Raw genomic sequence first — 10,779 nt, 5'->3', positions numbered from 1 at the left:
CCAAAAGGTTTGTCACTGAACAATTTTTCCACAGCCAACAACTGCAAACTATTTAGCATTCACTTGAAAGCACCATCTAAAATGAAAGAGTGAGTAATTGTGAGGCTGGGAACACACTTGCCCGTGTGAAGAGGATAACATGGAATTCAAACTGCCAAAAATCTCACTGTAAACCTCCACACATGCCTGTGTATTTGATTCAGCAGTGGCACTATTCTTCAATGCCATCTTATTTACACAGAAAAACAGACAGAAAGTGATTGTAATGGGCATGCTGCCTTTTACTGTTGTTTTTAACCTCTGGATGGCTGCTTCCTATGCAGGTTGACTTTCTAAGTTAACCTAAGAAATCTTAGTTCAGACGCAGTACACTACCCAAAACAGAGGAGGTCTTGTGTTGGCCTCCTCAGGTTATTCTTTAGCACAGCCTGTGTATGAACCCTAATTTCTCTCCAATCAGTTATCAGCAAACATTAACACCTCGCCTGAGTGACATTTTATCAGTGTTCTCTTTTATTAAAACAATGAAATTTTGCTCCCAGAAGAATACAATTTCTGATTTATCATAAACAGAATTTTTTGATATTTTATCATAAAATTTTTTTTAGTATGAAGAACACATATATTCTTTCAGCAGTAACTATCCAGTAGCTCAGATGTATGGGAATACATAGCATTCTACTTATTTTAGTGGCTTTGAAAAAAATAATTAATTATTGCTTCAAGAAGAGATGAGTCTATTTTTCTTTGAGCCTACAGCACAGCAACATCTCAACACAGCAAATCACACCTACTCATTGCTTCACATAAGCTCTGCTTCTGGGTCGTACAAAGATATTAATCGAGTTCTAATTTTATTATTATTTTTATTATTATAATGACTATTATTATTGGTATTATTGCTAATCCTTCTCTTATGTATTCAGGTTCTGTCTTCCCTTTGCTGCAGATTATTAGTCAAAGAAGATAAAAATGCATGAGTGACTGAGTATTCTTAATATTTATGTCTTCAGTACAGGCCTCATTATGTATGGTTTACAGGAAAAGAGAATGCAGTTAATACCATTAAAACTTTGCCCTGTAGAAAGCAGATCATGAGCATGTTTATAGTCTTACAGGAGAGCGATGTGTAATCTTAGGGCATCTGTGAATTCTCCATGAAAAGCAGGAGAGGGAATCTGAGGGAAGGGTGGAAGTAGAAGGAAGGGTGGATGGAAAGAACAGAAGGAAGGAAGGGAGGGAGAGAGGAAGAGAAGGAGGGAAGGAGGGAGGGAGAGAGGCAGGAAAAAAGGAAGGGAGGAAGGGAAGGAGGGAGGAAGGAAAGGATGAAGGGAAGGAGTGCGGGAGGGAGGAACCTGTGGAGTGATGCAATAGAGACTCCTTCTTGCTGACATGATTTTTGTATTTTGGTTTCCCTCAGCTACATACAAATTTTCCTCCCTAGTAAGATTCCAGCATTTTAGAAGTTACTTATCGTTTTACAATCATCAACCTGTTCTACCACTGGAATTATTTCAAGCAATTTCTTTATTGGTGAGCTTTTCAAAAGCTGTAGCCATCAACTTTCCATTTATATTCTTACACTGGCAGCCATTCTGGCTTTCTGTTCATTTTCCACAGCCGCTTTTCTTCTGTATCTGCTGTCTCGTTCTGTTTGTTTCATTCTCATACTTTCTCCCTGCTCGAACTGTGTCATTGAAATTACTGATTAATGTTTGCCAAGTTGTTGCTTTACATAAAATTAACATAATCCTTCAGGATTTCTAATAAAAATTCAGGAAAAGGTAGATAAAAGGTGAACATGAGCAAGAATCATCGAGCTCCTGGGTCAGCAAGAAATATAATTGCATATGTAAATCAGTGCATAACTGACACTATTTGCATGTTTAAAGTTACATATGTACTTACTCTTTTAAACTGGGTCATGGGGAGGAGGAGAATATGCTGATGATTGTAACCAAGGCTTCACTCATAGTTATTTGAATAGAAACCATGAATCAGCTTCCATAGCGTGCAGAACTCCTTTCATTTCCATTCTCCAAATGTTTGTGAAAGCAAACTTTTGTTCAGAAAAATATTCATTGCATAGTAAAATATCAGAAATAAGAGTGTGAGCACACGCTTGCATGAGCATTGACTCTAAAAGCATTCACATGGCCATCTGGACAACACTGTGGGTTTGGGATTTGTTCAGAATTTAGCATGTGATTTGTAAATCACAAAGAGAGTGTAAATACCAAGTAGAAAAGTGATAATACTTCCAGTACTGACACAGTGACTGTGAGTCATTCATGGAGTAATCCATAGAATGGGGTTTCAATCAATGGCTCCTTTACTAGCCTCCTTTACCAGTCCCTTTACTTTACTATCAGCTGAGATTGGTCAGACTGGAAAATAAATACATAAATAAATAAATAATAAAAAAATAAAATGAAATTTCTTTAGTTAATCCATTAAGTGAAAAAATCCGTAGTTAGCTAAATAGCATGTGAGCCTACGTTATTAACAAACACTTTGCTTTTTGCAAAACTATTCATGACTTTAAATCTCAAATGAATCAGTTACGTACCTGTTTCCAAACCAAGCTAATGTGATATAAGACTGTGATATTTGATATAAGTTTCTCTTACTAGAACCACTATTTCTTAACACCTCTTATGTCTCATATCTTATCATTCTGTCTGAAAAAACTGAAAGAATATGCTGGCAGTCTCTGAAAGCATGGAACAGTGGTAGGAACTTTCTCAAACCAGAAGTGTGTAACAGTCACACAGAGCAAAGTAACCACAGAAGAAAATGTCTAGAACTAATTTGTTAAATCCTTTAGAGGGAGATGAGGAATTACAGAAGCAAATACATTTGTAGGTCTTTACAAAGAAGGAAGTGAATATGAAAGCAACAACATGCTTATTAGCTGCTACTGCTGTACCCATGGAAGTACCATGCCTGAATGGCAATGAGGCCTGAGAGTAGGGTTCTCTATAATCAAATTCTTCTGGGATGTCTTTTAGTATTTAGTTGCTATATTTAAGTAATATAGATTGCCTTTAATCTTCGAAGTAATCCATGTTCCAAGAGTTTAAGGAAAAGCTGCTCTTCAGTGCATTTTTTTTTTCCTTGCAGCTATTTCAAAGACAGAGCCACTAATGTTGGCTTAGCTGCAGCTGAATTGGATAGAAAATGCTTCTGAGCTTCATCCATGGCAACCGCTTGCATGTCACCTGCTACTAAGGTCACTCCAGTCTATCACAATGAACTGGTTCTGTAATTATTCTCTTACATGTTTATAGGAAGGCCACAAAAAAACCCCACACCCTGTCATTAGGGTATGCTAAGGACCAGCATTTTCATAGGCGATTAGTAAGCAACATTTGCCTATAGTCCTGAGGAGGATTAAAGCCTCAGTGAAAAAGAGACGGAAACAAAACTCTAGAAACAACACAAATCTGGCTTGATGCCATGTTTAGGAGTCACAGAAGTTCCATCCTTTATCTCTGTTAGGACACAGGATTTAATGAAAGGTAGTAAAGGGAGAGAAGAGCCAGAAGCTGGGGCTTACATGTGGAAATTAAACTGATTCCAGGTGAAAATGCTTACCCTCGGGAGAAGTCCTTCAAGCAACAAGGAAATACTCTGAAATTAATGAGCCACAGAAAATTATCAATCCACTTGCAAACTTCTGGCCAAATGAACAAAACTACTAAAATTAACAGCTGCTGTTACAACAGTGACTTCTTGTTAAGACGAGGCAGTGAGTCACAAGGAACGGAAATGCAAACTTGTTAATTTCCATATTTTAAAAGTTCCTTTTAATTAAGATTAGATGAAAACTTTCGAACCTGACACATTTTGTTATTTTCTAAGTATTAGAAGTATAAGTATATTAAGTAGCTCAAGAAGAAGAGGAAGGCTGAGAATGAAAAATAATGGTTTCTGTCCCATTTACACGATTGAAACCACAGAAGTAGAGAAGCTTCTGTATTTTGGTACTATTTTTAGGGAACATAATGAAAAATAACCCGTGATGCTTGGTACAGGTCAGCCAAAATAAGTAAGGAAGAGAAATAGGTCAAAGGAGGGAATCTATTACTTGAAGTTAGCAGAAGAGAAAATGTGTTGGGGGGGGGGAGGGGTGGAGAGGAGGAAGAGCTTTTAGGCTAACACGTGTATTTTGAGCTACATAGACATTTTTTTTCTTTTTCTTTCATTGTGATGGAAGAAATAAGATGAGTAGAGATGGGAAGGAGAGAAAGGGAAGTATTAACCCAGAGTTGTATTATGTATTACCTCAGCAGGTGGTAAACTTTTACTGGCAAAAGTTTTAATAATTAATTAAAGAAGTCACTGCTCTACCCAGTACAAGATGGTGCAAGCAACCGTGAGAGGGAAAAGGAAAGGTAAAATGGTAGGAAGAAGACACGCTGATAATTATGTCTTCCTGCAGAGAGGAATCAAGGTTATTGGGTACTCTGTGGACAGACTGCCATTCTGTTCTGTGAGAGTGATACTGCTGGACTGGATCCTAAGCTGAAGTAAATCAGATAAATTCAGCTGGTTTTGGTGTAATATTCCTAGCTGTGATCTCTGCCTTTAGCTTATTTATAGCTAGTGGCAAACATGTTGCTGAAGGAATTGTGCTTCAGTTAAGAAAGGATGAGTTTCCAGTGCCAGGTTTCCACAGTCAGAAGCAGTGTTAAACGCATGCAAAATATTTTAAGCATATTAATATATGTAGCATATAGTAACATAACATAAGGTAATATAACATAAAGAAAAGCTGTTCTTTGCCCTCATAACTCTAGCAGGGTTTTTTTATCTGATGTCTTTGTGTGGGGGAGGATTTGGAAAAATGTGCTTCAGTTCAGTGCCTATTCCCCCAGGAAACCAGCTGATGAAAGGTACATCCACCTCAATTTCAATCACCTTCCACCATACCTCGTACTCATGAAGTAAGCCTCTTTCACTAAAACCACTACCTACTGAGCTAGTCCTTCACACTAATACCCAGCTGGTTAAACTTACCATCAGGTGATCCCTCTCTGCTCTTGAGTGCAATAATCTCTTGTTGTCTCATTTAAAATGCCTGTCTACCACTTATATTCAAACTTATATTATTATACTTTATTACTTATATTATATACCACTTATATTCAGATATTCAGACTGCTTCTTCTTCATCTGTGTTTCAGGTTGCATGTCAAAGGCACAATGCATTTTTAGGACCTAGTAGATGTGCAGCATCTATCCTCAACTTTGAACACTTCCCCTCTTGGACTCGCATATAGAATTGGAGGAACATGGACAGCTTGAGTGAAAAATTTCCACTAGTATAGGTAATCAGCTAATTTTTGTTGGAAACGGGTAATCTCTTAGAAGCTGAAAGATATACATTCCTAAAGAGCAACAATAATAGCAACAACAACAACAAAACCCAGCTTCTTTTAATTCATATTGCATTATGCATATAAAATACATTTACCAATCCACTTTTTCCTCAGGGTGTTTTGTTTTCTGTGTGCTACTAATGTTTTTATTTTACGTGTGAAAAGTGAAGTAATTTCCATAGCTCTAAAGATTTTAGGGGTATTTTTTTTTTATCTGTATGGCAACTTTTCCAGACTATACTAACAAAGATCACTGCAATCTATAGTGTAATCCTCTTGAAGATACTCCTTGCTGCTGGAGATGTGAAAGATTCCCTTCAGGGCGGTAAAAAAAACAGCACTTTTTTCTGTTCTGTTACATCAATATCACTTCAGTATTTACTTTGCTGCATGGCTACATGTTTGTAATCTGAGGTTAATTAAATGTAGTCACTTACAAAAACTGCGGGTTTGATTTGCAGTGAGCACACAGTTTATCTGGGGATGTGTCAAATGAAATGCAGTAATGAGAACCAGCCACTACAGGTTAGGCTGCAAGGCAGAATTCCCTGTTGGTGTCACACCACTGACTTTAGAGTTAAAGGATTCGGAGCATCTCCTGTATGAGGAAACACAGAGTAACCTGGGTCTGTGTAGCCTGGGGAAAAGAAGAGTGAGAAGCTGATCAATGTTTATAAATATATAAAGGGAAGGGGGAGGCAAAGAGAAGGGGGAGGCAAATGGTGGAGGCCCGGTTTTCTCTGTGCTGTGTAACAACATTGGAAGTTCCATAGTAACATGCAGAAAAGCTTCTATACAGTGAGGGTGACAGAAGAGGGTGACTCCTTCTATGGAAATATTCAAGACCCATATGGATTTGTACCTGTGCAACCTATTGTGGGGTATCTGCTTTAGCTGGGAGGTTAGAATTAACAATCTCAGGAGGAACATTCCAATCCCCACTACTCTGTAATTCCCTCTATGCCTTTATTTGCCATTATTCGCCATCTATTTTGTTATTTTTGTGTTGTTTTTATTACAATTATTATTAAGCCTTAAATGTCACCAAAAAAGATTAGATGTGTCGGTCTCTGGCCCAGTCACATTACTTCCAGTAAGTTCTTTACAATAGCAGGCAAAGTGGCATTAAGTCAGTGATCACATAGAGGAAAACATTAACTAATTTGACTTGCGATGAGGTCCTCTAGCCACAGAGCACTCCTGCTCTGGGTAAGACATTCATCCAGGAAACATTCTCCCATGAAGGCTAGCCCTTAAATGAGCCCAGGGAGGACTGGACGCTGGGTCCACCCATTCTGGTCATTTGGCAAGCACAGGCAAATTGCTTGTGCCTGTGCTTTCTGAGCCAGCCACCCCCTTCCCCAGGTGCTCAATCATCAATTTAGGCTATGATGTAACACCCCCACAGTACACATGACACATGGGACTGAACTGGCACTTAAAATCAGCACTGAATTCTACCTGGCTATAGACTGCTTTTAGGTACTCACCTCTAGTACTACCTAATGTCTCTGTTTCTAACTTCATCCTTCTTTATGACTTCCTAAATGCAGCATCCATCGAATGGAATGCACCATAATCTGCAGAAGTGGCTGTAAGTATTGCCACTTTTGTAATCATGGTCCAGTATATTCTGGGATTGGAAATCTGCTTGCTGAATAGGCAGGTAAGTCAAGACTCACACCTGAGCTACTTAATATATTCAGTATATCTTCACTGCAGAAGAATACTGTATTACAAAGAAGAGGCTTGTGGTGACTCTGCATAGGTGAGTTAGTAAATCTGGGGAAAGAAAGAGGAGGATGAGTTCTCTGGCACAGTACTTAACTGCGTAAACATTATGGTGCTGGTATCTTGCCTCATGTGACAGATTGACTGAGCCTTGCCCTATGTTTTTCTGCAGGAAATTAACCAGTGTGGAAGCAGCACCTTCCACATCTTCTTGCAGGTTTGTTTCCAATTCCTTACAGATATGCCAAGTTAAAGGAAGACTGAAGTGCCTTTTAGCCCAGAACAAAAGATACTTCAGCTCTGTCAACAAAGTCAGATGAGAGCAATTAAGCAGTCAGGGAAAGAAAAAAGGATGTAATATTTTAGTCTAGAGCTTTGTAAGCAAGATCTTAAATATATAATTCATGTAACATCTTTGACTGTTTGTGCTATGTTGACACACTTTTGTAATACTAAATAAATAAGTGCATTTGGCATTTGTAGCAGTTTCCTTCCTTGCGTTGTCTCTACCATATCCCCTCAAAAGAGAATTTCTTCCTAAATACTTAGCTTGCTGTCTTTTATTCCTTGCCAGGAGATTTCATACATTAAAAGGAAAAAATATGTATTTAGGAAGAATTTAAACTGCTTGAATTATTTAATAAACAGATGTAAAATTGAAATGAATAATTTAAGATTAAACATGGATAATGGAGCTTTAAAGATGCAGTGCTCTTAAGTCAAAAATCTTTCATTCCTTATGCTGATGTTGAAAACAGCATATGTGCTCCATAGGGCTAGATGGAAGGACAGTTACTTCTCACTAAAACTCATTTTCAAAGAATCTCACAGAGAAATAAATGCTTCAGAGAAAAGCTGCAAACGTTTTAATCATGGGAGGATATTATAGCTCTATGTCATAATTCCCCGCTTATGTTCAAGTGTAACAGGTCTCGTCACTGATTGACCTGCACGTATGTCATATTCTGTAGGATTTTCAGATATTGATACAAAATTGTCATTTCATCATTTCTATCCACATGCTAACTTGCAATTTTCTGGTGTAATTTTTCATTTCATTATCAGTCTGTGTTTTTACCCTTAAGACATTGTATTCACTTCATTTCTTCCTTTTATTTTGTTTCCAAACAGCTAGGTTTAAGATAGTGCTGCATTAATTTATTTTTACTAGAGGAAAGGAAATAATTACTTTGGTAGAACATGTACTGTGTAGCTCATGTAGGCATTAGGGAGCTCTTAAACACATTTCACTTTGCTGTGATTACAAAAATTGAAAGCAACCATCACAATGTTCAGCCCCTTTACCTCCCTTTTCACTCATACTGCCTTTGCAGAGTGACAGCCATAGAAACGTGCATTATGAAAAGCAGCTCAAGTCTCATCCTTGACATTGTTGTTGGAGGACAGCAGCAGTAATGATCTGTCTCTTCCATGTACAGTTTCAGACTGTGCTGCAGAGGACTAATTCAATATTTAACCTGTTGCCTTATTTATTAGTTCTACAGTGCAGCTACAGTTGTTGCCTCCTGAATCAGCCGAATGTTACCTGTGTTACCTCTTACAGGTTGGATCACGAGCACTGCAAGGCACTGGAGGAGCAAGAAGGAAGCCTGTGATTGCTTCCAGCAGTTTTTAGAGAGAGTCACCTGGGTGCCGCTGGAGTGGGATTGCCTTGATATAACACAGAGAGGAAAGCTGGTACTAGCAATACACATCTTGCATGCAGCATGGAGGGAAATATGCTCAGCCTTACAGGACTCCTAGAGTAATGTAGTCATCTGTAGCTTCCAGGGAACAAACTCCATGCAGATACCAGCATTATAAATTCCATTCTCCATTTTGCAGCAGGATGGAGTTTTAGGGATGCTGAGCTAATCTTCAAGATGTAACAGGAACTTGTCTTTCTAGTCAGAATCCCTTTACCCCTGAAAATTCACATTCCACTTTTCCAGCCACACAGAGAAATTAGCCAGTGATGGAAAATTATTAACTGGGAGCTGATAGGGGCACTTGCTTTAACTACTTCTATGCACATAGGTAGGTTTATTTGTGTTTGAAGACTTGTCTTCATGATCCCCTCTGCAGACAAAGGAAGATGCTCCATCAAGAAAGGAAGCAGGGTAGGAATCTGCTTAAGGAATCTCCTTAAGGAATCTCCTTAAATTAAGCTCTCTCCACAGGCACAGAAAGAGCCTCAGGAAATGTGCTTCGTAACACTGTCACTAAGAATATGCCCTGAAAAAATTGACTTGCTGTTTAGTAAACCTATCTCACAGATGAAATGGACAGAAAACAGCATTCCTGTTAGCTCTAGCTGGATAAATAACTGAATATTGGGAAAATGCAAAGGACATAGTTATCTTAAGAAGATCCCATGTCAAGATTCAACATATATCTGACTCTCTGTGTGGTTTATCATTTCTAATGAGTGTGTAAGATGTTCAAGTACTCAGGATCAGTGATGCTCTATAATCAAGGGTAAGCACTAATTATTTTACCTATCCCTCATTTTGCTCCTGGACCTCAATTTGACTGGTCCATGGATGCTATTGGCATCCCCTGATAAGAAATGCATGAAATCGTGCTTTGAAGAAAGATCAAGGGAGAGCCAAGTGCAATCAAACCTTCTGTTTTAGAAGTGTGATTGCTCCTACTGTGTCTGTACTTATGTCTTTACCATATGAAGAAGTACACAGCCTGGTATAGAGAAGGCTCCAGGAAGATTTTATTGCAGTCCTCCAGTACTTCTAGGAAGCTTGTAAACAAGAGGGAGGCTGACTTTTTCACATGGCCTGTTAGTAACAGGAGAAAGGGGAATGGTTTTCAACTGAAAGAAGAAAGATGTGGATTGCATGTAAGGAAAAAAATCATCATGATGTCAGTGTAGAGGCCGTAGCACTGGCTGCCCAGGGAAGCTGTGGGTGCCCATCTCTGGAAGTGCTCAAGGCCATGTTGGATGGGACTCTGGATCAGCCCTTTCAGTAGGCTGTTTTGGAAATCCTGATTCTCATCAGGTGTCTCTGATAGTACTATACCATGTGTTCATCAAGCTCATCACAATGAAGCAGAGTATATATTTCCTCCATCATATCTTCCCGTTTACCCTCCATTCTATCCAGTCTTTCAGCTACTTTCAAAATGGAAGAAAGGTAGGCCTGTGCTCAAAGTCATGGAACCCAATAATCAATTCAAATAAAAGGGGTCTTCTTTGCCCTCTGACATGCATTTCTGCTGATGTATTGGCATTCTTTCCTGATGCAGTTCTTGTAAGTTGACACCACATGCTTGGCGTGCACCTGACTCTCAGGAAATGCTGTGGTTTTGTGATTTTGTTGTTGTTGCTGTTGTCTGTGTTCCACATCAAAACATCATGTGGACCAGTGGAAGTTAAAGAGTTAATGTTCTAGTTCCCTTTACTGGAATTTTGAGTACCCAGATAGGAGGGGAAGGAGGGCATCTCTGGAGGACTGGGCTGGGAGAGGAAGTGGGGTGCAGCTCTGGAGGACCCCAGCATTGGTCTTTGCTTCTAGCCCTGGCTCAGCCATCTGAGTAGCAGCTGAGGTGGAGCAAAGCCTGTGCTTCCTTTGCGCTGTCGTGGTTCAGCTTGTACTTTGGGTACTCTCACCTCTCATTTTGTTCGATTTGGTTATGTTTAGTAAATCAC

This window comes from Coturnix japonica, chromosome Z (assembly GCF_054131305.1).
Source record: "Coturnix japonica strain WE chromosome Z, WE-NBRP24, whole genome shotgun sequence".
Taxonomy (NCBI): domain Eukaryota; kingdom Metazoa; phylum Chordata; class Aves; order Galliformes; family Phasianidae; genus Coturnix; species Coturnix japonica.
This window is presented reverse-complemented; position numbering follows the sequence as displayed.